The sequence below is a fragment of the Castor canadensis genome, chromosome 13 (genome assembly GCF_047511655.1).
Source record: "Castor canadensis chromosome 13, mCasCan1.hap1v2, whole genome shotgun sequence".
Lineage (NCBI taxonomy): Eukaryota > Metazoa > Chordata > Mammalia > Rodentia > Castoridae > Castor > Castor canadensis.
Window position 1 is genome coordinate 16,047,659 of NC_133398.1, and position 25,698 is coordinate 16,073,356.

General features: G+C 40.9%; 1 protein-coding gene across 1 annotated transcript in view; it reads left to right on the forward strand.

Moving 5' to 3' along the window:
* The first annotated feature begins 4,028 nt into the window (after nucleotides 1–4,028).
* Brinp1 (BMP/retinoic acid inducible neural specific 1) overlaps nucleotides 4,029–25,698 on the forward strand; it is a 170,968-nt gene continuing 149,298 nt past the window's right edge. The window contains exon 1 of the mRNA XM_074051152.1: nucleotides 4,029–4,426. The gene's annotated coding sequence lies outside the window, so the exon portion shown is untranslated. The remainder of the gene's footprint in view (nucleotides 4,427–25,698) is intronic.

The window sequence follows — 25,698 nt, forward strand, 5'->3', positions numbered from 1 at the left end:
CATAAAAGATTGTAAGGAACACAGAGGTTAGGTGATGGAGGGCATTGAATTCTGAGCAGTACAGCTCTGGCTTTGGTATGTAGTCTACCAGGTTTTAGATTAGTAGAATGACGCATAAGAATTTTATTTTAAGCAAGTATTGCCTCAGTAGAGTATGAATGGGATGAGAAGGGGAAGGGAGACAATAGGAAGGAGAGGAAAAGAGGACAGAGAGGAGATACTACATAGCATTTTTGCCCAATGAGACATTAAAGGCTTGAATGGTTCTAACATCTAGTGATTACTCAATAAATATCAGTTCCTATTAATCAGACTGCTATAAGAACCAAATAGAAACATCTTATAGTTGAAGCATGCTATACCTTATGTAGAAATAAACTGTTATTCTGCTTTGCTTTTCCAGAATTTCCTAAGGATTCTGAACATGCCAGCTACATTCTGTGATACATTGTGAATATTTAGGCATAAAGATGGCTCTGCAATGGGCTTCAGACTCCTGGAAGATGGAAACACAGGAAGGCGTTCATCTCTGAGTCTTTCACATCACCTCTCATTCAGTAGGCACTTAAGAAATGTAAGCTTTTTTCTGTTCAGCCTGTTCTGAACCCAAAGCACCTCAGATTAAGGGATTTTAACTCCTTTGAGATTTGACAAGAGTAGTAAACTTACGCATTTGAAACAGCAGCAGGTGGCTCAAAGTCTTCCACAAACAGGACAAAACCTCTTCGTTTAAGGATGGAGAAGTAAAACCTTCATTTTATCACTGGACATTTATCTATATCTCTTATGTATTTCTAGAATAAAGTGATGTTTCCTTGCTTATTTATTCCCCTGTTTTCCCTTTTCAATTTCTTCATCTCCAATTTAAATGAAGAAACCTATAAAATCTAAGGTCAGGTGGGGAGACTGGAAAAGTTGTCTGCTCTTGAGGTCCTCCAGATAGGGTCCAGGGATAAAAGAACCATGAATGACATTGGCAAAAAGGGATTCAATAAAATTCTGTGCAAAATTTTATGGGTGTTTTTGTAAACACTTCCCCCCATACAATGGAGTCCACAGACAGAGTCCACAGAAATTGTGGGGTTCTTAAAATTAGCTGTGACTTAAAATATTGTGCACTGTTTATTTAATTCATCACAATATGAAAGGGATGGTGAGAAATAATCCCATTTTCTTAGTAAATGCCCTTGCACCCAAGAACTACAAACAGGAAGTTCCTTCTTAAGTCTACCCTAATCTGTTGGCTTCTCCTCCCCACGCAAACCCTTGGTAAATTCAGTGGAAATAGCAAACAGCTGCTCACCAACACCCACCCCAAAGAAAGAACAAGACATTTCTCACATATCTCAAGCTGCCTTAAATGTTCTTTCTTTGGCAAAGAAGAAAAAAAAAAAGAAATATATTTTTGGCCTCTAAACCTTTTCCCACCCGTGTGTATTTCTACAGAAATGTTATCCATATGGTTCTGATTGCTTTCTCCATAAGTCATTAAGAATGCTTTATACTAGGAACTTTTCTGATGACCAAGGAGTCTTTGGAGACATTTTTAAATGGTCCTCTTAGCCTTTCTTCATAGAAACAGGAAAGCTAAACAGAGCCAAATGCAAATGAACTAAGACCTGGAAAGGTTGGAGTTTTATTCAAAACTCAGAATCCAAAAGGCTCCTGTGAGCCTTAAATCTATCCTTGCAAAGCTTTCACCTCCTTCTCCAGGGGCAACAGCTACTAAATCCTCCACTGGCACAGATTATGCAATGATCCCAGCCATTTAAGTTTACATTTAGGGCTCAATGTAGTGATGCCATTAAATTTTAAGATCTTCCAGGACCCCCTCATTACTCCCTGAGGATACAATAAAGATTTGGGACCTGGATATGGGTGTGGAATTCCTGACTCCATCAACTTCTGACTACCTGTATCTTGGTAAGTTACTCAAGATTTCCAAGGCTCAATCTCTTATTATGAAAGTATGGGGTATTTTTCACTATCCCACAACATTTTTTTTGTAACAGAAGCTAGAAATAGAAAAGGGTTCTGTGTAGGGTAGGAGAAAGAAAGACAGGAAAATGCTCCATAATATTAAGTCCCCTGTTTCTAGTGAGGAGCTAAGAAGAGGATTCAGTCTGTACCTTGGTCATTGGAAGCTACCTGACATGTTGTTGTCTCAGACTAACTTCAGAACTGCATTACCAGCAAGCCTGCTGTTGCCTACTATTGCTCAAGAAGGAAGCTCTGAACTGGGAGATGAGGGTAAAACAGAAAGAATGGGATGGGGAAGCAAAGAAAGTGGTATAGATAAATAGAGAGACACAGAGAGAGAACAAAAGAGGGAGGAAGGATTAGGAGAAAACCTGGGTTTTCCACTGACAAGAAGGTGTGTAGTGAATGTATCTCTTAATATGGAATCAAAGTCAGAATTGCTTCAGGAACCACTAGCTAAGATCTAAACTAAGGCCAGAGGCCAAGAGAAGAAGAAAGTTGCCCAAACAAAAAGGCACAAACTTCCACCAGACAGAACCAAATTGCAGGCTGGTCAGTGGTCGGAGAGCTGTCCGTGGTGCTGACTTCTCTTTTGAATTGCAGAGTTGTAGAGGAACCCCCAACTGGTTCTTGTTCCCTTCTTTTCCAGAGACTTAGGTTCATCCTAGATATCGCTGTCTCTTCGACCTTCTTTCTCCCTTTGGTTTTATTAATTACATAAATTTAAGTTCCCAGTCATCACTGGAGCATTTCTCATACCTTTGGTTTCAAGACTTCTCTTCCTCCAATTAGTTCACTGGCCCCAGATCCTTGCAGGACTTCCTAGTGATCAGATATCTCTCCCATTATTCTTTGGATAATAAAGACATTAATTACAGTAGAAATCATAGTAGCAGATTACATACACTGCATATTCACTACGTGGGAGGTATCATTCTAAGTGTTTTTATGTACATTAAGTCACTTAAATTACATACCAATCTTATTAGATAGCTAGTTATATTATTCTATTAAACAGATGAGAAATTGAGACTTAAGGGGTAGTTTGGCCTAGACCACAAGCGACAGGACTCTAACCCCTCTAGAGCCTGACTTTTTACTGAACTTGGGTTCCTTTAAATTACCCAACACTTTTTTCTTCTGGCTTCCTGCATCTCCATCTGGTATCCCCACTACCCTTGCCTAAGCTTCAAGGGACTGGGATTCTGCATTACTGATGTGATTTAAACCACCAGAGAAGAAAAGCAGGTAAACATACAGAATGTGCATTGTGTGGGGGTTTAGATCCTGTAAGGTCCTTTTCTGCTTCAGGGAGAGGCGCAAGGTGAAAAACCCCCACTTGCACCTTAGGCTGAATGCAGTCTTTTTGGCTGTCCACATGCATGTCTTGGTCCCTGTATCCTCATCTCCTTCCTGCCTCTGGTGGTTTCCAGAGAACTTTGCGTTCTCTTCAGCTTCTCACTCCTACATCCTGCCCACGTAGAAGCACTTGCTTAATTCTGAGAGGTTACGTGGGCTTTTGCCTATGCACTGAGAGAAATAGTCTCAAATATTCACAGAGACACACAGACACAGCTGGACGCACCTGGACACCTTCTCAGACAAAGCCCACACCAGGTAGGTAAGCAGAGCCACACAAGCACCCGCACATTCAGAAACACCCAGACACTCGCGACGTACACAACTACAGACCCTTTTAGGAACACCAGGACTCGGGATTTGTGCGCACATACAAGTCTCTTTGGAGGCTTCTGCGCTGAGACTCGCCACCCTGTCCCCAGACCCAACAGACTCCCCAGTGGCTCGGCTTCAGCCCACCCAGGCCGCCCCTCCCTCCAGGCGGCCTCGCTTCCCTCCAGGCGGCCTCGCTTCTCTCCAGCTTTCCCTACTGCGTCTAAACGCGTACAAAACACTCCCCAGAATAAACCCTGATGCTCGGCTCCTCCCTCCCCGCCTCCCGGCAGCCGCTCCCCCATTCATTTTAGCTCGTCGCGGGCTAAGTCCCTCCCCTCGCCTAGTCCGGCCTCCGCTGCCCCCCTCCCGGAGACCGCGGCGCACTTGGACTTCCCTCTCCATTCGCCAGCCGCCTCGCTCCCGGTCCCCACCGCTGCGAACTGATCTGGCGCGGGGGGAGGAGGAGAGCGCAGGCGAGCGAACCAGCGAGAGAGGGAGAGAGAGCTTGCAAGAGAGCGAGAGCCTGAGAGCCGGGAGGCAGAGGGAGCAGTGACCGCCTTCCGGAACCGGGATTCATGCCTGTCCTCAGGACCAGCGAAAGGGACTTTACGGCTGAGTATGAGCCAGGCTGCTAGGAGCCAGGTACCCACGCCTGCAGTCCCCGCGCCGTCCCCGGTATGCGAGCTGGACGCAGGGCTCTCCCAAGTTCCCACCAAGCCGAATAAAAAGCGTCCGCCCGCAGCTCTCCGCCAAAGACGGACATTGACTCCAGGTAAGGCGGCGCCGGGTGCAACGCCCCGCAGCCCCGCTGCCCTTGGAGCGGGCCCGGGATCGCAGTCGGGGCGCCCCCGCCGCCCCACCCCTCCCCCTCCCAGCACCAAGTCCCCTCTTCACCCTGGCCGCCAAGTCCTCTCAGGTTCTGGGGAGTCGGGGTGGGGGGGAGGGTCCCCGTACCTAGGGCTCGAAGGGTTAAATGCAGGTTTTAGTAAGTGGCGTGTGTGTCCCCGCGCGCTCCCGACGTGTGTACCATGGAGGGAACTTGATTTGGTGGTACTGTGTATCTGCGTGTGGTTTCCTTTGCTTTTGATGCTTGTGTGTGTGTGTGTGTGTGTGTGTGTGTGTGTGTGTGTGTAGGGGAGGGGGTGAAAAGAGAGGTCCTATAACCTACTTACAGCACGATGTGTGTGTGTGTGTGCATGTTTGTACGCATGTGTTTGTATGTGTGCGCTGTGTGTCTTTTTAAGTAGGTCTCTCCAGCCTACTCGGAAGCGATCCTTACTATAGGATCACATAGTTAACAGGAAACCCGCTGTAGACTTCCTCTTGGGGTTCTGGGCTTGGGGTTGGGGTTGGGGGACATGATGGGGATATGGATGGCTCCTTATTTAGCCCGATGTTGGTACCCTTGAAGGAAAATTCCTCCAAACGATGGAGTCCTGATACACACTTGGACCCATCATTTAATATGAAAGAGAAATGTCTAAACCCAGAGGCAAAGGAAATGCTGTCACTTTAAATTCCACACTGAGCAGATTCCAGGATTCTGATGGGAATTTGGAGACACTGGGTAGCTGGTGACAGAGAAAGGGGGGAAGTCAGCTGTGGGCTCCTTATTTGGGGCTTGGCAAGTCTGGGATAGATATCTGCCCTGTCTCTTGGTTTATATTCATAGGAGCATATATAACAGCACCTTCTGCTTCTGGTATTTGGGGAAGGATCTGGGCAAGTTTGCATGGATCCCCTCAGGGGAAAGCAGAAAGCGTCCTCCAGGGACTTGTTCATCCATCACAGTTTCCCAGGGGCTCAGAGGAAATTTCATGTGGGGGCAACTCTGGGTGATATGGAAGGAGCTAGAAGGGGACACTTCTCTAGGGCACTTCCCCATCTCTGGTAGACATGGGAAGACCCCCAGAGAATGTCTTCCCAACAGTGCCTCCCCATTGCTCCACTGGAGTTAGGAGGATACTGGTAGAAGGCAGAGAGGTGGTGTGTGTTCTTGCGTGTGTTCTCTGTGTATGTATGTGTGTGTGTTTCAGTATGAAGGAGACATACAATTTGGGAAGGGAGTGTGGGTGGGGAAACCATAACCAAATGTGGTCATAATTCACTTAAAGTGCTGTCTGATTTGAACCTCACATCTCTTGCTTAGCTCCAAAATACTGCCAAGGGCAGGGGGCTGTGGGAAGAATCTCAGTCAGGAAGACAGTTTGGGTTAAGATCCTCTTTCCTATTTCCTCTACCTTTTACAAGCCATGGTAGGTAAGTCTCTGGCCACCCTGGCTAGGTAATGTTGGGCTCCGGCTCTGGGTCGGCCATTGATTTGATTCCCGACTGCCTCTCCCAGGCTTACCCTACTCAGCAAAAAATGCTGAGTTTTACTGCTGTTAGCATGGCTTCCAGACTCGGCAGCTGTTACTTTCTCAAGGTAAGCAGCAATCGTTTTGCTGTTAGGCAGTGAAGCTAGGAGAAAACAAGGCAGAGATGGTGGGACACAGCTTCTACAAGGGACCACTGAAAAAGGCCTTTTGGGAGGGAAAAAGGTAGAATTACACTTGCCTTAAATTATTTATATATGTACATATATGTCTTCTGGGGAGAGATAAAAGCAAACGTGTTTGCAGGAACCTGCTTTGGCGGGTGGGTGAGTGTTCTACCTGCAGACACTTGCAGAAATACCATTCTCTGGCTAAAGGGTGATCCTTAGACTGAAGTCTTCACATGGCCTTCCTTGGCCATGGCCAGAGACAGAGTCTGCTTCAGGACACTCAGATTAGAGTAGAGATTCCTAGTTCATTTTTGGCAGGGAGTGTGAAGATAGAGGAGGAAACCCCTATGCTTGGGAACTGCTTTCATTTTCTCTCCTTCCCACTTGATGATAATCAAAGCTGGAAGGAGTACTAAAGAGGGACAGACAGGAGTCTGTGACCCAGTGAGGGGATGAGAATTTCCCATAATTTTCTAGGGAATTGGTGACAAGCTCAGGACTAGAACTCAGGTTGCCTGTGAGCCAGATCAATGTCCTTTTCACTCCACTACCCTGCTCAGGCACTATATTTCACTCCCCACACCATCCCTGCCACCATGCTCCGACCCAAGACAATTGCTTTTCTTCCCTCGTCAAACTTCTCATTTCAGAGATACATTTCAGACCTTCTCCATCTGGAAATATGACCCTGGAGAGAAAAGGTCCAATATCTCAATCACTCTACCCAGTACACAGATACACAGACAGAGACACACAGACACACAGACACACAGACACACAGACACACACACACACACACACACACACACCAGGAGAGGGAGAGGAAGAGAGAGAGGGACAGAGAGAGAGAGAGAGAGAGGAATTTTTTCTTTTTTATCTTCAGATAATTTTACACAAACAGAGACCTAAGGCTGACACTGACTGGATTGTACCTCAGCTCCTTACTAAAGAAAACTTTGCTTTCTAGAGTGCATAGTATATACCCATCCATTGATGCAAATACTTTGGGAAAATTCAATTTCTTTATATTAATTAGAACCTCACCTCTCTATATATTTGTAGGCACAAGAGCATATGCAAGCATACATGCATAGATTATCCATACACATATGTGCACGCACAGAGCTAGAAAACTTTCCTGCTTGCTACATTACCCCCAGAGAAAATTACAACCTCTGTGCCAAATTGAGTTCCCCCTTATAAAGGCATCATCTGTAGAAGGGCTGGCATGCAAAGCCCCAGGGAAGTAGAAATATGAAGCCCTCTGAATCAGACTTTCTTGGCAAGTTGTAATCAGGTTCATCCAGAAGTATCCTCCAGGTCATTTAGAAGCTCTTTTTGGGGTGCAGGCAAGTACTAAAAAACATGAGGGTTTTAGGACCATCTGCAATAAAGCCTTTTCCACGCAGATTTTTCTGGGCTGGATGGCACTTTAGCTCCCAGAAGGGGGAGCTGTGACTCCATTTTAACCATGGAGAAATAGCATAGAGATTCCAAATCAGCTGTTGGGCCCCTGTTGAGTTTTGAAGGCCCAGTTCTGGCTGTAATGAATATATGTTTGTAGAGGTATAGATGGGGATGGTAAAAACATTCTCCTTTGTTCAATTCAAATAAGACATCTGTTAATGCTTTCAAGTGTTTATGCTATTGACCCAAAAGTCCTCTATTTCTCTGAAAAGGTCTTGTCCAAGAATCCCTTCAGTTGTGTGAGGAGACACTTTCTGATTCTTATCCTATTTTTCCCCCCTCCGAATACCTTAGATGAAGTCATTTATACATATTGCCTAAACAGGCCACTAAGGTTAAACAAACCCTTCCCTTCTTCTCTTCTTGCTTCACCTTTATGAAAACCCAAAGCATAACAAATCAGTTACTGAAGCGTTGGTAACCATAATGATGGAACATGGGCATCATGTGAAGAGGACAAGTCTTCAAATGTCACTTTTCAAGTCAATCTCCTCTTTATTTCCATTTGAATCCTTCTTTATTAAAGATTGAGTATCTCTATCTTTCTTTCTACCATTTCATGCTTTTAGCCTTTAGTTTGTAAAACACTGTCTGTATTTTGACATTCATCACAAGTAACCCTTCCAAGAAGTCTTCCTAAGACCTTATTTTTAAATTAATCTATTCTTTGTATTTTAAAATAATTTTGTCTGATACCCTATTTAGCATATGTCTCTGTTTGCTCTGTTATGAAGCTCTATGGGTAGAGATCTGTTTTGCTTCCTTTAACATGTTTTTCTTAGGAGCATTATTTTTATTCTCAGGGACTGACACATAGTAGTTGCTCTGTAAATGTTTGGTTTTACATTCATGTTCAGTCTAACAGCAGTTGTCATTTCTTTCTCTGTTTGTCACTCCTTTTCTCTACAATTGCTTCATATTTACTCAAAGCAGTGCCATTGTGGCATCAAAATTATACCACATATACCAACAATGTAGGGATGTTGATGATGATGCAGGCAAAGTTATAGCCTACTTGGTAGTGTATGTTGACTCCTGCTGTGTTCCAAAATCTTTAGTATTGTTCTCTCCTTTAATTCTTCCCCATCTATACTTCTACAGAAGACAAAAGAGAAGCTCCTATGGGCTACCTTCCTTGTCCAAGGTCACACGACCGGCAGAGCAGGAATCTGCACCTAAGTCTTCCCTACTGAAGCACCACTGCCCTTCCATTGTACAAGTTTGCAAATGAATGGCTAATGAGAGCGGGATGTCTAAAGATACTAGAAATAGTTAGGACATATGACTAACTCCTTGAAGTTGATGGCATGAAGATGTCATCGAGTCTCTGGATTTAAAAAAGATCTGTTATTTCTTTGAGAAGTTTATCTGAAGTCACTTCTGAAGGTTTTTCAATAACCAAACCTTCCTCCCTATTCAGGAATCAAAACATTTTTTTGATAATGTACATAATGCGTTACTACTCAGTCCCAGTTTTAGTACTGTTAGTGACAGTGAGTTCATTTGCCACACAAGCAGCCTGTGTTGCACTGGGTGGGGGGGGATTTACAGGCTCATCTCTTATTTTGACCCTAAATCTGCTTTCTATTCATAAGTCTCCTAAATCGCACAAATATGATTTTCTTCTAGTTTTCAGTTCTTTATGTATTATGAAAGTATATCCTTATCACTACAAGTATTTTCTTTCTGAGTAGAAGGGCCCATGATAGCTCTGTTTCATATGACATTCATTTGGACTCCCCTTACCTTGCTAGATACTATCCCAATTTATCTCACTTTTAAGGTTAGAAGTCATAAAAAGAGGGAGAGAGTATCTGAAATTGGGTAAGGCTAAGGAGGAAGAATTCATTCATTCATTCATTCATTCAGGTATTTAGTAAATATTCATTTGGTTCCCTATTACTGAGAAAACCTTACTCTAGGCTATTGCTGTCTAACAGAATTTTCTGGAATATGAAAATGTTCTCTGTGCTATTCAGTATGGTAGTCACTAAACACATGTGGCCAGTGAGTACTTGAAATTTGGCTATGACTACTGGTGAACTGAGTTTTTTATTTTATTTAATTTGTATTGATTTTTAAATTTTAATTTACATAGACACATGTGGCTAGTATTTTACTGAACCATGCGATCTAGACTTGAGAAATGCAGCATGAACATGGTCCTGTTTTCTTCCTTGAAAAAAATTTTTTTTGCTGGTACTGGGGTTTGAATTCAGGGCTTCATATTTGCTAGGCAGGCACTGTACTACTTGAGCCATACCTCCAACCATTTTTGCTCTGGTTATTTTGGAGATAGGGTCTTGCTTTTTATACTGGCTGTCTGTACCACAATCCTCCTGTTTTACCATTCCCACTGTTGCTCAGTTGCTTTTTAATTTTTTTTCCTCTTCAGATGGGATCTCCTGAAGTGTTATTAATATTATTATTATTTTTTTGGCCTGGGCTGACCTGAACTACTGTCCTCCAGGTCTCCCACATAGCATGGGATGATAGATGCATACCAGATACTGATTGAGTTGGGATCTTTTTTCTGGGGTTAGGATCAAACTGCCATCCTTTGGATCTTAGCCTCCTCAGTAGCTAGGATTATAGGCATGAGTCATTGGTGACTGGCTAACATGGTCTTGTTTTCAATGGAGCTAATATTTAGTGGGGAGAGATGGATAACAGATGAGTAATCAAATAGACAAGAATAATAATTTCAACTAGCATTAAATGTCACAGAAATAATTGGGGAACTATGCTAGAAAGGAATGTGGATGGTTTAACTTTAGATAGGTTAGTCATGAAAAGCCTTTTCTGAGGAAATGATATTGGAGCTGAGGTTTATATAAGAAACCAGCCATGCAGTTTTGTGTGGTCTTGGGGGGAACAACATTAAAGATTAATCCCCTTGAATATTGACTTTGGGATTAAAAATGAAAGACAAGACTGCAAAATAGGTACAGTGTGTGTATGTGTAGGGTACTTGTTGGGGGGAGGACGGTGAATGGAGAAGATGAAGGTGAGGGAATATGGTTGACGGGCTTCATATACATATATGAAATAGAACGATGAAATCTTTTGCAATTGCTTTAAGTGGGGCAAGGAGAGGGTTGTGTGTGAGGAGGTGGTTGGGCCAATACAACCAATGTATGATGTAAGGCTATTTGGAACTGGCACAATGAATTCCCCTGGTACAATGAATATATGCTAATAAAATGAAAAGAAGGATAGAGATAAAAATAAAAATGGAGTCATAACACAAGGGGAGGGTTAAGAATTCTAAGATATGGACTGAAATAAAGTGTGCTGAAGCTTTTGAGTAAGGAGAATGACATGTGATGAAATAAGAGAGGGAGGCATGGGTCAGATCACAAAAGCCTTGCATGGGAGAGTGAAAGGTTTTCACATCTCTCCCTTGACATCTCCATAGTTGGGAAGCAAGTAGTCTGAGACATGAAAACAGTTTGGAAATTGACAGGTCATCATCAGGTACTCTGGATGGAGTTTTATCATGTCCAGTTCTAATCAGTCATTTCAACAAGTTCTTCTAATCTTAATTTCTAGTCCTTTGAGTGCCATTTCCTGGAAATCTAAAAGAAGTGAGGGAACAGGAGTAAATGCATAGAAAAGGAGGAAAAGAATGAATATGTGGTGAGCAGGAAATTGAAATGAAGTCTGGTGAAAATGGATGAAAGCTGGAATCACTTCAATCTGCAAATATTTGCTACTTACCTTGTTCGGGAAACACCTTGAACTAAGTAACTAAGGGGTATGTTGACGAGTATTGCTAGGTGCCCACAATCTGATAGAAGACTACTGCAAATCCATAAATAATCTGTCATTCATAGTAGACTGATGATTGTCATTTCAGAATTTCTGTAAGAGTTTGAGAGGGGGAGAGCCTAAGGGAAGACACATCGGTTGAGTTGTGATGAGGATGATAATGATGATCTTAGAGATCAAATACTGCATATTTTCATTTTATGTGTCCTTTAATCACAAATTTATACAATAAGAGCACAGGAGCCCGGGGCTTTTGATTCTAATACTGGCTCTTACCACTGTGTGTCTAGTCTCTTTATGAGCTTGTCTGTTTTTTTTTTTCCCCTCTGGCTTGACTTCTGTAAATTGTGAAGGACTGCACTGTGGCTTGCCTCACTGACTAGATATTGCTGGACTCTATGGAAATGCTGCATGATGAAGTTCTTGTAAAAGCAGAGACAGACATGCTCATGGTGCCCATGCTTCATCATAAGGCCCAGATGTCCTCTCAAAAATGAGCAAATCTAGAAGAAGTCATACATCAGAGCACAGATTGTGATTCAAGACAGGGTAGCTGAGTGGGATAGATGGTGATCCTGTGCCTCTAGTACAACTTTTAATATCAAAATGATTAAGTGTTAACTTGAAACCCCCTATCCTCTTGGAACACAGCAGCCTGAAAAGGCTTTCTATAAATCCATAGACAGTCCTTGCTACTGAGGGGGTAAAGAAGACAATTAAGAAGATAATGAGGCCAAGGATAAGTGAAATTAATTTTTTTCCATATGAGAGTGAGGGGGATCTTTGTCTCCCAAGGGAACTATCTTTTGGAGATTGCAGGTGGCCTTAAAGAGAATAAACTGAATAAGACTGGGTGTGAGGAAGTTAAGAATGGTAAATTACCAGAACTGCCTGCTGTCCACACACAGGAATAAGAAGCTTGATGCAATCTATTATTCTGAACACATTCTGTTCTCCGGGTGTGGGAGTTTCTCACAGGGTGCAAAGCTGTATGGAAGTATGTTGGGGACATCTTGGTAATAGCTAAGTGACTAAATCCCCCCCAAGGGTGGGAGGTAGATTCATAAGGCAATTAACAAAAGCAAGATGAAATCGTTTTTGTGTAAACCACAAAGGTCAGAGCTGTGGGGCTCCAAGTAAACAGCCCATCTGAACAGCCAGAACTCTTTGCAAGGGTTAACCCAGTACTGGCCCCAAAAGGTTTCTGAGATATAATTTATCTAGTCTTTCAAAGGCTCTGCAAGTGAGCCAGTGGCAACCTCTGTGAGAAAGAATGGATCCTGGGGAAATGTGAACAACTGGGTTACAGATTAAAAACTGATTCAGAAGGAGGAAGGGCACAAATCCAGGAGATGATTGCATTTTAGAGCACCCACTCTGTTAAGTGGTGAGTTCTCAACTCTCTATTCTACGAAAGTAGAATTCTATGCAAAAGTAGATGAAATTCTGGTGGGCTGCACAGTTTCTAGAGTATTCAGAAGCCTCATGATAAACCTGGAAGAATATTCTGAGAACTGTGAGAGAGACAACTGCCTTAAGTAAGTACATTTCTGTTTATACAGACTAGATAAGCTAAATTTCTCATGGAATTTGATGAGTTCTGGGTTTACAGGCACATTGTAGGGGAAAGAACTACAAGGAACCTTGCTGGTGCTATGAAAACATCTGTACAATCACAGAGGCCATTAAAGAAGGGAAATCAGCACTTTGGTATGTTTAGGAGTGTAGGGGAAAGATTGAAAAATAGATTACCTGGCAAGGGTTGATAGCACAGTTTTTCTGTTGGGACATATTTTGGAGACATGAGTCTTTTAGATGAAGTGGTCCTCATCAAATGCCATTTCCAGAGATGACTAAGGCTGGGGAGGGCTGAGATGAGTCATGAAGAATTTTATTCTGAATACTTATCAACTGGACCACATCATTCAAAGTCCAGTGAAGACTTACAAATGATTCCTGAAAATATTACCAGGTCAGCTACAGTTTTTGCTTGTTCTTTCCTATCTTCCTTGACAATGGGAATTATACATTGTTGCAGAGCATGGGATCTTCCCTACAACAGGTAGAGATGGCTGAACTGCCTCTATTATAAAGTCACTCTTGGAGTGGGAAAGTGTATGTGTCAAGCATGTTACAAGTTCTTTGTGCTCTCAGGGGTACATTTTAATGTTGGATATTCTCAGCATACTCATGGATAGGTTGTATTATCTCCCATTCTAGAGATGAGGAAACTGAGGTGCAGAGCAATAAATGCTCTAAGGTCATATCAATAGTGTGCCATTGAGGACTTGAGTTCTGAGTTGAACTTGGAATGGCTGAAAGCCTGAGTGCTGGAGTTTGAACGCCACTTACCAGCTCTCTGGCCTCAGCCAGACTACTGAATGTAGCAGTGTGACAGCAGTGACTATGGGGGAGATTGAGAAAGTAAGGAAAGACAAAGAAGATGCAAAAATATGAAGATTTTTAAATTCTGTATATTGCCATGGGTTGGAAAGCAGATATTGACATAAGGTCATCTATCATCAAAACTGAAAGTTATCTTCCACATAGTTCAATTTAATTTTTTCTCATTATTTTTGTCTGGTTTTACAAATAGACTCTTTCATCTTTAGGATTTAATAGTCCTGAGTTGGATTGAGGACCCTGACCCCTTGCAACCAATCTCGTGAACCTCTTTGCTTGATTTTCTATTTTATAAGGTCACTGTGTCCATCAGGTGACACTTGGGAGAGAAGGCAATTGACAGCAGGCTGGATGCTCTGTGGCCTCTTTTTATCCTTGTCCTCATGATTTCCCTCTGCATCGTTATTGCCACTTATTTTTCAAGTGCTTGCATGTCTTGACATGTTCTTTTTTTAAAATTTAATCTCAAATGAGATGAAAATTGGAATTATTCTCCCTATTTTCCCAAAAGGACATTGTGGTAGAAGGATTCACCCTGAGATGTACAATACATGACTGCACCAGATCCCAAGCCCATTTGTGTCATTGCACATTAAGTGTAATGTTCTTTCATCAATTATTCTCCATCCTTCTACTAGTCTGAGGCACTGTCCAGCAGTTTGGTGGCTTCAAAAAGTCGGGGTGGTCTTGAGCTGGGTCAGTCATTGCAAATCTTCAACCATTCTGTTCATAGTCTTTACCCTCAATTTGATCTTGCACATACCTAAATGAGGAAGGCATCTGTCTTACATGGCCTGGGAGATGTTATAAATAGCACCACTGGAGAGAAACTTCTTAAATCTCCTTAACAACCTGCATTTTACTTTCTCTACTTCTTTATCTGTCAGCATCATGAATATCTTCTACTCATCCAGTGTTTTCTGCCTGCCAACTTCATAGCCTCTTAAAATAGTAATTTTATTTCACAATGCCTCAGCAGGAAACCTCAGCTTAGCCTGTTTATTTGCACCTTTAACTTGTATAAGTTCAAATGCTGCTGAGACCAGGGCTAGCAGTCATAGAAAAAGCTGCTTTCTAACTCTGAGCCATAGCTAAGTGCCAAAGTTTTACTTATAATGGAAATAGAACCACCAAATCCATTCTGATAATAGAAAAAGCAACTCAGGAAGTAACAGGGTGGAGGTGGCATGCATTATGACAACCAGATGTTGCAACAAGATAAAGTATACATATGTGTGTGGGTTTTCTCTGTCTCTCTTTTCTGTTCACTTACACACACAAACACACACATACACAAACACATGCATAAAGAAAGGAAAACTCAAGCTGGGTGCTGGTGGCCTATACCTGTAGTCCTAGCTACTGTGAGGCTGAGATCAGGAGGATCACAGTTCCTGGCCATCCCAGGCAAATAGTTCATGAGACTCCATCTCCAAAATAACCAGAGCAAAAATGGACTGGAGATGTGACTCAAGCAGTACAGCCCCTGTGTTATAAGCATGAAGCCCTGAGTTCAAGCTTCAGTCCCACAGGGGGAAAGAAAAGCAGAGAAAAATATTGAACATGATTGAGAACAGGTAGGAGGGAGAAGAGTGGTAGATACAGGCGGGAAAGATGTCCAAGGTAAGTTCCTCTTTCCCTAGCAATGGAACATGAGTTCAGTCATGATCTTAACTCACCTACTATCAGAAGGTGTCTAAGGGTAGAACTTTCATGTATAAATGGAATGGGAAACACATGAAGCCAACCATTGCATAAACACCAAAACATTCTGGTTCCCTAAAAAGCAAAAGCAATGTGAGGCCACATAATATCATCAAAATGTTGTTTGTTTTGTTTGTTATTTGTTGATTTTCAAAATGTTAGATGAAGTATGAATAACAATGCATAAAAGGACACTCACGTAGTGTTGGTAGAAATATATATTGAATGCAGAGCCTTTTTTTAAAATCACTTATAAAACCAAGGAGGGTGAACAGCAGATCTTGTTCATTTCTGTGCCAGACACTGTTCTGTGATGTGTAATTATAGCAGGGAACAAAACTAAGACCCTCATCCTTATCTTGGATCTAATATTCTAATTGCGGGAGAAGATATATAAATAAACAAGTAAAAATATATTGTATGTTAGATGGTGATAAGTATGATAGAGCACAATAGAACCTGATTAGAGAGGGAAGTGAGGGACAGATGGTGTGGTGGGAGAGGCTCGCTCGTTTCTGTAGATGGGAAAGGAAAACTCCCTGTTGAGATGGTGATTTTGGAGCAGAGATCTATGGGAAATCAGGAAGAGAGCCAGGTGCACACCTAGGTCGGAAGGGGAGAGCACTCCAGGAGGAGACAGCAAGAATAAAGTGCCTGAGGTAAGAATGTGTCAGGAGGGACTGTGCTGAGGTGGGACCCAGCATAAGGAGACCAGTGTCACTGGGGTGGATTGAGCAATGGGAAGTAAAGAGCAAGACAGGAGGTGCACTAGTAAGAAAGCAAGAATTCCATCCTGATCATCAGCTCTCGTTCTCCAACTCTGCCTCCGTCTTTAGCTATCTCTATCCCTATGTTTAAGAAGAAGGGTAAATGCTTGTTTTAAGATATTCCCAATTTTAAGAAGTTATTTAATTAGGTGTGCGCAAGTTTGTAAAGATGGAATTTTATCAGAATATTTGGTAAAAAAAGAAAAATGCAACAAAACAGAACCTGCAATGGAATACCCTACAGACCTTAAGAATGACACTAGAGAAGCACCTTCATACATTAGAAGGCAGACTGAAGGTAGAGATTATCAAATAGGCTACCAAGTATTCTAAGAGCTGCCTTATAGTTTTGCTGTGAGAATGAATATTACATGTATGAAGCACTTAGCCATATGCCTCGTATGTAGTAAATGCTCTGAAAATGGTACTTAGGACATTTTTCCACGTTGACTTACTTTTTGGTGAACTATTAACTTAAAGAAAAAAAATATGACAGGGATGGGCACATTTACTCATGCTTGTAAGCCCAGATTTTCTGGAGGTGGAAATTGGGAGGATCATAGTTCAAGGTCATCTTGAGTAAAATGTTAGAGACCCCATTTTAATGAGTAAGTTGATCATGGTGATGTGCACCTGTAAACCAAACTACAGGGGAGATTGTAAGTAGGAGGACAAAGGTCCAAAGCCAGTCCTGGGCAAAAATGTAAGACCCCATCCAAAAAATAACTAAAGCAAAAAGGGGATTGGGGACAAGTGCTTGGCTCAAGTGGCAGGGTGCCTGACTAAAAAGTGCAAGATCCTGAGTTCAACCCCAGTACCACCAAGTAATAATAATTAACAATAGTAATAAAGATACAAAATTTGACAAATAGCATGATTGTTCTATAAGACACACTTATTTACGAGTGGGTATCTTTGGGTAATGGGTTATGAATAAATTCCTTTCTTTGTTTTACACCTACCTGTGCTTTTAAATATTCTGTGGTGAATGCATGACTTGGTCATGCATTTAATTAGTCGGATGTAGGGGATCAGTGAGCAGCAATTCATGGCAGGTGAGAAAAAGAACTGAAGCAGTTTCCAATATTTCTAAGATACTCATCCTAGATAAAATTTAAATGGATTCATTTCTTCTTTCACTTGACCTTGGCTCAAGCAATAATATTCATAAAAAGTGAAGATTTTCAGAGTGATTTATACTCGCTTACAAACATTTAAATGGCATCACTTAAAAGAATGCTGTGCCACCTTTGCACCACCTGGTCATTTCCTGCACTGGAGATACTTTGTATTTCATGATTTGGGAAGCACTGATGTAGTGACTTCTGCCTCAGCATCAGGAGCCTTTTGCTAGCATGCTGTCTTCATTTTGAATTTTGTGTAAACCACGAGCCTCTCTGGACCCCAGTTTCCTCCCCTGTAAACTGCAGGCTTGAAGTTCACTGGAGGTCCTGAGAAGCATTCTGAGGCCCACCATGGGAGCAGGGAGGTGGGTAGATCAGGTGAGGCTGGATCTGAGACCATCCCCAGATTGCCATCTGCATCAAAGCAGGTCCATTTTGTCTGTTTTCTTTATTTTACTTTTGTCAGGTTTGAGAAAGAAGTCCCAAGATTTTAAAAAATGATTTGAAACCATTGGTTTAAACTTTATTATCAGTCTCGAAAATGGACATGTGAGTGACAGAGCCTGTCCTAGATTATAACCATTGTGATGAGCTCTTTGCAGACCTGACATGGCTTAGGCTCATCCCCGAGGGTATCATGGAAAGAGAAGGCAGATGTAAGACTGTGCCATTGTCACCCTTGTCCATCACAAAGCATGGAGTGCATTTTTTATCACAGATGAAATGAGTTCAAGAAAGTATGTGCCATATTTAAGATTGCCTCTTAAATAAAATGTGTTTGAACCAGAAACCTCAGGATGGGAAGCATGTTAGTCCAAGTTATACAGGAAAGGATTGGGCCAGTGATGGCAGTGGACATGAGCCTGGGAGGATCTGGACTCCTGGAAACGGAAGAAGGGAGCATTCCCAAGCTTGTATCTGTCTTCATTACTGAACCTTTGAATGTTAGAGTTGAACTAGAAGGAATCTTAGCATTTATCATATCCATTCCCCTCTTTTGATGGATAATGAAATTTAGACTGTCTTGATGAGGGTCACATCTTAGAACACTAAACCTATGACCTCAGACTACTGACTCCCACTCAGCAATCATTTGCTTGGCACAACACTTTTGTGTCATTTTCCATGGTGCACTAGTTCTTTGAGAAGTCTGAGAAAAATTTGGGAGAGGATTCATGATTTCCCCATTTTCTTGGAAATCATAATATTATAAATCATAATATATACAAGTGTATTTAAAACTGTAATAAACAGAGCCTTAATTTACTTTAATACAAGCTATGTTTTTCATTTATTTCTTATTAGTATCCTCTAAGACATATTTAGGCACACTAACAACTAAACAAATCTATAGAAAAATCCTAAATGTCTTAAAGCAGAACTACTTCTTTTTTTTCCATTTATTCATATGTGCATATATTGTTTGGAACATTTCTCCCCTCCGCCCCCCTCCTCCCTCTCCCCCAGAACTACTTCTAAAGAGGAGAAGTTGTTTACTTATTACCTTAAAAAGGCATAATTTTCCCACATTTCTGCACTTGGTGGCATTCCTTAATGTGGCAATACTCACTGGCTTTTAACAATTTCTTTTAAGTTTTGCCTGCTCACGTTTATCTCATTTTCTCCTGGACCATCCTGAAGCTGCAACTGTGTAGGTTAGAGCACATCCTGCCTTTCCAGGACAGAGTATTGCCTGCGTGAAAATTTTTAGATAAGCAATTCTGGTGCTCTACATTATTTCAGAAATGGTAGTCATGCTGACAAAAATATCAAAGAAAGTTTCTCAGGTTAAATGTAAATTTCACCACTGCTTTCTTCCCTCCCTCCTTTCCTTCCTTCTGCATTCATCATTCTACCTTCTTGCTTTTTTCTTTCCCTGCTTCTTTTCCTTTATCTCTCTTTTAGTTTATTTTATTGCTGCTCTCTCCTCATATTTTTTTCCAAAACATTTTTAAGGAACTAGTAGTATGTTCTAGATTCTGCAAAACCTCCCATGAGTAGTGTGTTTTCCTGATCTGAAGCCACTGATACAGAGGCAGTTGTGCAGTCTGAGATAACACAGAATCTCTAGTGCTAAAGGTGGTGCATACACGAAAGAGGGGTCTTTCCATGTGAGCCACGAGGCTTGAGTAGGATAGATAGTTTCAATTGGATAGATAGAGTGGGCCTTTCCAGATGGAGAGTGGGAGAGGAAGTGTTTTAGGTCTCTGCAGAGTATGTTAGGAGTTGAGAGTAGAGAAATAAGCCAGAAAAGGATTCATATCTCTGTTTAGAAAACTGTTGATAACTGTTAAGACAAGCATTGATTTGATTAGATCTGGGATTGGGAAAGACAAGGAAGTAAGTGGAAGACATGAGAAGGGAAGCCCAGGTACCCTGTAGCTGGTCATGATAACGACCTGTAGAGAAGATGTCCTTGTAGGGGAGGACAGTGGCAGGGGAGTGGATAAACTTAAGAAATGCTGTAATGTTGGGACAAGGGGAAGTGAAGGGTTAAAGATGGCTTCCTCCAAGGTTGTGCCAGATCTAGGCTTGCTCTCTCTAAATAGTGCTTCCAGAAACAGCAGGGTCTCAATTATCTCACCGTGGGCTGTGAAATACTAAAAAAAAGTTCTCAAAACAAAATTAAGTTTAATTTGCTTTAATTGAAAAATAAACACATGCCATGTACAGCACTCTCAAGAGGAGGAAAAAGGGCTAGAAAATGAAATGAACAGTTGGGTGTGGAAGGCTCAAGTATTGGATGGCCTGAAAGGGAATTGGTATTGATTAAGAAAATGCATTTAGAGTTAAATTCAGGCAAAGAAAACACAGGTCTCCTCTCTAAGCTTTGGTTTTCTTAATATTTTGTGATGTTGTTATTTTTATTGTTGTTAAGGACATAGGACAGCTGTGTAATTAAGAAAAGTTCAGAACTTGGAGTCAGACACTTTGAGTTAGATCATTTTTCCATCACTTTAATTAAGTGAACTTTGTTAAATTGTTATATTCCTTAGCCTTGACTTTTCATCTGTAAAGTGGTAGAAGTGATATATATATCACTAAATTCCTAGGAGAGTTGAACAATGCATAGAATTTCTGAGAAAAATACAGAGGAAAAAGGAAAAAGCAGTTAGAGAAAGGCAATGGCAAAAAGGGGAGAGGAAGGGTGTGACAGTGAGGCCAATTGACCCTTTCAATCACAGTACTTATTATGAGCCTTCTATATTCAGGCTTTGTGCTAGTTGCCAAGATAAAATGGCAGGATATATCTGCTTCCACCTCCATGGCACATATATTCTAGCAATAAATATTCTCAATCTTTAGGCCACAGAATGGAGTCAAAGGCAAGGATCTGGCAGAAGGAGGAGCCTGGAAAGTCTTGAGGTTTGCCCTAAGAGCTCATCTCTTTCCCGGGAATTTTTTCTTTTCATGACCCTTCTGCCTTCCCCCACTGAACACAGCTGCTTTGATCTTGATTTAGGTTCCTTCTTCCTAGAGAATGGCATGACAACCTCATTCTCATCAATGTAAGCTCAAAGTGTCACATTCTTATAATAGTGGCATCCTAGAATCATAGTTGTAGAATTTTAGAATCTATCAAGCCTTAGAATCAGAAAATCTTAAAATAATAAAAACTCAGACTCAGAGTATCATAGACTTAAAGGGTGGAATATTTGTGGAATATAGAAATCTAATCTTAGTACTATAAATCTTAAAAATCGTAGTATCATGAAATTAAAGTTCTTCAGAAGAGGGTGGTGTTTTATGGTTATCTAACTCACCTTTCTCAATTCAGGAAAAATACTAGTATAATAAATAAAAAATGTAAACATTCTTGGGAGTGAATATGTATATAAAAATGTCCATGAGGGGTGTGTGATGCTTAGTAACAGTAATGGTAAACATATTGGCCAAGGGGCATGTGTGCTGGAGAGAAGTGGAGCTGTTGAATACTATAAAAATGTCAAGGTGATCACTGACTTTATTGACAACTATGAAAAGCACTTACTTTGAGTAAGAGAAAGAATGAAGCAAAATAGGATTAATGGTTTTGCTCACTGACCATCCAGCTATAATTTTCATGTTAGTTAGACCTATCCATGCTGACACTTTTAGAAAATGTTTCCTTAAATATCAGTCTTCTTTCTTAGGACTCTAAGCTTTTAGAGGGTAGCAGTGATGCATGGTTCTATATGATTTCTATCGGGTTTCTAGAAAAGTGCTTCTCATAGGTGGGCAGCACAGTTGTCTGGTTTTATAATCTTTTCCCTGGTTGCTTCCTCTTATGTACACATGATAAACCACCGTTGATCTGTGTTCTGGCTTATGTTTTCTCTGAAGCATTAGCTTGTATAATCAAGTTTTTTTTTTGCAAACTTGGTATCCATTTTGTATGTGGTAGTTGTTTCTTCCACATTTCACATTTTCTCACAGGACTTCAGATCCAAAGGTACATTTTAACAGGTACAGGAAGAACCTGACTGAAAAAAGTGTGTAGAGTGAGCAAAGCTCTTTGTTTTGCTTTTTTTTTTTTCTATTTTTTCCTTTTTTTTCAGTGCTGGGGACCAAACTCAGGGCCTTGCACTTGCCAGGCAAGTGCTCTTCCACTGAGCTCAATCCCCAACCCAAGCTCTTTGTTTTGTACAATAAAAGTTCTGTGTGCTAATGTGTGCCTGCACATGTGTGTGACTCACATAGACTGTGAATTTGAATGTTTTATATATGTGCATGTAATTTGTGCTTCAATGTATTCATGGATTCCTAAGCACACTTGTATATAAAGAGACTTATGTGGAATTGAATGTGCTTATTAAAAGCTAGACATGTAAAAACTTATGTGGTTCTTGATACACATTGGGTGAACATCAACTATATATCTGACAATGAAGTTTGTGAATCACCTATTTACATATGATATTAGACTTTAAAGATGGAAGTAGAGGTAGCAAAAGGAAGCAAATGCCAGAGGGTGTTTACAATGCAGAAGCTTTAAGGAGAAGAAAGGCATATTGGACTCTTGAGTTAAATAATGCATAAAGTTGCATAGATTCAAGGCTAGAATCTGAATCCAGGTTTTCCTGCCTATGGGGTCTCCCCTCCCCTGCACTTCCTTTTTACAGTTTCCTACGCTGGGGGATTTTTTTGGCTAAGACTTGAGCCCACATAAATCTTATTCAGTTGTACACTTAGCCAAGCCACATAAACATTCTTGCATTCACTAGTCTGACGCTTTGAGGGGCTGAAATAGAACTTAGAAATTCTTCTTCACTTTTAATTAAAAAAAGATTTAGGCCAACCCTGGGTTCCCAGTTCTATTTAACTGAGACTGCATTTAACCGTTGTGTATTTTTATTGTTGCAAATGTGACGCACCAATCCATCTTCCTTGTAACGCTTCTTGGTTTCTGCTCCATCTGTTGAAGAGAAAACATTTGCACAAATCTCTCAGCTTTTCTCCAACGGCTAAAACTCTAGTTCAGCACAGAATGCAAGGGCAAGAAGTGGGACTGGGCATTGGTGAAATCAGAAAATTGCTAAAATCTATTTCTGATATCTTTTTAAATTAATTTTTTATCATAAAATTTAATTGTGTTATATCCATTATATAAGGAGGGGATTCACAGTTCCAATTAGGGTTATATTATACATTGGTTAGATCATCCCCATCCTCTCTAATACCTTTTTGATTATTGCTTCCCCAAACTAACAAAGTCCCATGTTTCAAGCCAGTGCCACTGTGCTCCCTTTTCTGTACTAGGGATTCACTGTTATTCCACATGTAGGCTTTTCTACTTTCTTTTCTAGTGGAACCATTAGTTCTGATCTTTTATTTACATGTTTTCTATTCTTGTCAAGCTCTTATGTTCAGGTTTTCTAATAAGTTATCACTAATTGTGAATAACAAGGGCTGTATTTTGGTGTGAAAGGGGCATTGAAAGATTTGGGTTCAATTCCCTGCTTCACCATATTTTAGCTTGGCAAATCTCTCAAACTCTCTGAGCCTAAATTTCCTGCAAAAACTCCATGAGGTTCTGAGGATCAGATGGTTTAATTGAAGTTCAAATGCTTTGCAAACTTTCACGTGCTACCCTAATGTTGTACACACCCAGCCAAGCCATTAATTTTTAGAGCATTTTGTTTTAGAGCTTATTTATTTACTTATTTACTAATGGATCGTTGGCTGGGTGGATACTATTCATCAGGCCCTGCTTTGATACCAAGATGGATGAAGCAAAGTCTATATCCTCCAAAAGCTCACCTATATCACAGCATAACAAAGACTATACTGTTACCTTTGATGTGGAGTTGGAAACAGATTGTTGTTTTCTCTTTCCGTGGGATCAGGGAATTCCTTAAAGGGAATGACCTTGAGCTGAATATTAAAGAGTAAAGGGTTCTCAAATCCAGAACACTGACAATTCCAAATGGTGGTGAGGATGTGGAGGAATAGCAACTTTCATTTATTGCTAGTGGGAATGCAAAATGGTATTGCCACAGCTACAAAATTAAATATACTCTTATCATAAGATCCAGCAGTCATGCTCCTTGATGTTTACTCAAAGTCATTGAAAAACCTATGCTTACATGAAAAACCTGCACATGGTTTACAGCAGCTGTATTCATAATTGCCAAAACTTGGAAGCAACCAAGATTTCCTTCAGTGGGTGACTGGATAAATGAACTGTCTTATATTCAGAAAATGGAAAATTATTCAGAGTTAAAAAGAAATGAGCTAGAAAGCCATGAAAAGACACAAAGAAACTTCAATGAATGTCACTAAGTGAAAGAAACCAATTTCAAAAGGTTACATACCATATGATTCCAACATATGAAGGTAAAACTGTGAAGATAGTAAGGAGCTTAGTGGTTATCAGGGGTTGAAAAGGAGGGGAGGATGAATATATGCAACACAGAAAATTTTAGAACAGTGAAGCTATTTTATATGACACTGTAATGTTAAATACATGTTTTATGTATTTATCCAAATCCATAGAATGTGTAGTACCAAAAGTGATCCTTAATGTAAGCTATATCCTTTGGGTGATAATGAGGTGTCAATGCAGGTTAATCTATATTGAGACAGACGAACCACTTAGATGCAGAATATTGACAATAAGAGGTTATGGAGGTGTGTGGGGTAGCTTCCTTTAAATTTTGCTGTGAATGTAAAACTAATCTTGAAAAACAAAAGTCTTTAAACAACAATCAAAAAAAAAAAGAGAAATGTAACAAGGGACTTAATTTTTTTTGTGGGTTTGTGGTGGACATAAAGTGGGAAGAACATTCTAGGAGAAGGAGCAGTTTAGGAAAAGATGGCAGAGGGTAAGACAGATTGGGGCTTGCTGAAAATATCTCTAGGGGATCTAGCAAGCAAATGCAGAGATTCTGGAAAGGAGACAGAGAGTGAAATGTTGGTAATAATGGGGAGAAGTGAAAACAAATACTAGCTGTCATGGAACTATTATGGGGTGTGTGGGAGCCATTGATCAAGGTTTACGTAATCAAGACAGTAACCCAAGGATAATGACAGCTGCCTTTTAACAACATTTCCTATGTGCTGCCAGACAGCATATTAGTGGTTTGCATTTAGCATTTCATCACACATACACTATGAAAGAAGAATAACTTGATATGGAAACTGAGGTTAAAAGAAATTGACATGGCTCACCCACAAATATAGTGTGCCCCATGGCTTGAACAAAAATCATGTCCATCTGCTTGTAGTCTCTGGTTTTGATCTCCTCACCATCAGATTGGCATTTTAAGACTATCTGAAAGGTTAGGCATGGTGGGACATGATTATAATCCCAGCTACTCAGGAGGCAGAGACAGGAAGATATTGGTTAGAGGCCAGTCCAGGCAAAGTTGTCTTGACTTTCCATCTGAAAAACAAGCTAAAAGCAAAAGGACTGGGAACATGGCTCTAGTGGTTGGTAGTGAACTTGCTTAGCCCTGAGTTCAGTCCCCAGTACTGCAAACTAAACTAAAACAAAAAACATAAAAACAAAAAAACCCCAAAGAATATCTGGATAGCTCTGGGAAGGAGGTAGTAAAGGTGGGTTGCCAAGCAAGTAAAAGATTATGGCTACTCTTGAAGGAAAGAAAATCACTTAGGACTGTAAAAAGGAGTCATTCTGATGGTAGAATTCCAGGCATAATTGTGAGTCTTTTCACAGAGGTATTTGGGGGCAATAGGGAGAGCTTCCAAGAATTGAGACTATGTGAGCAACTTCTTGCTGCACCTGGAAGTTGATGAGTGCCTCTGCCTGTGAGGGAACTGGCCCCTTTGACTCCTGCTAATTAACCTCCTTCACATTGAGTCTGGTGGGTGCTGAGGAGAT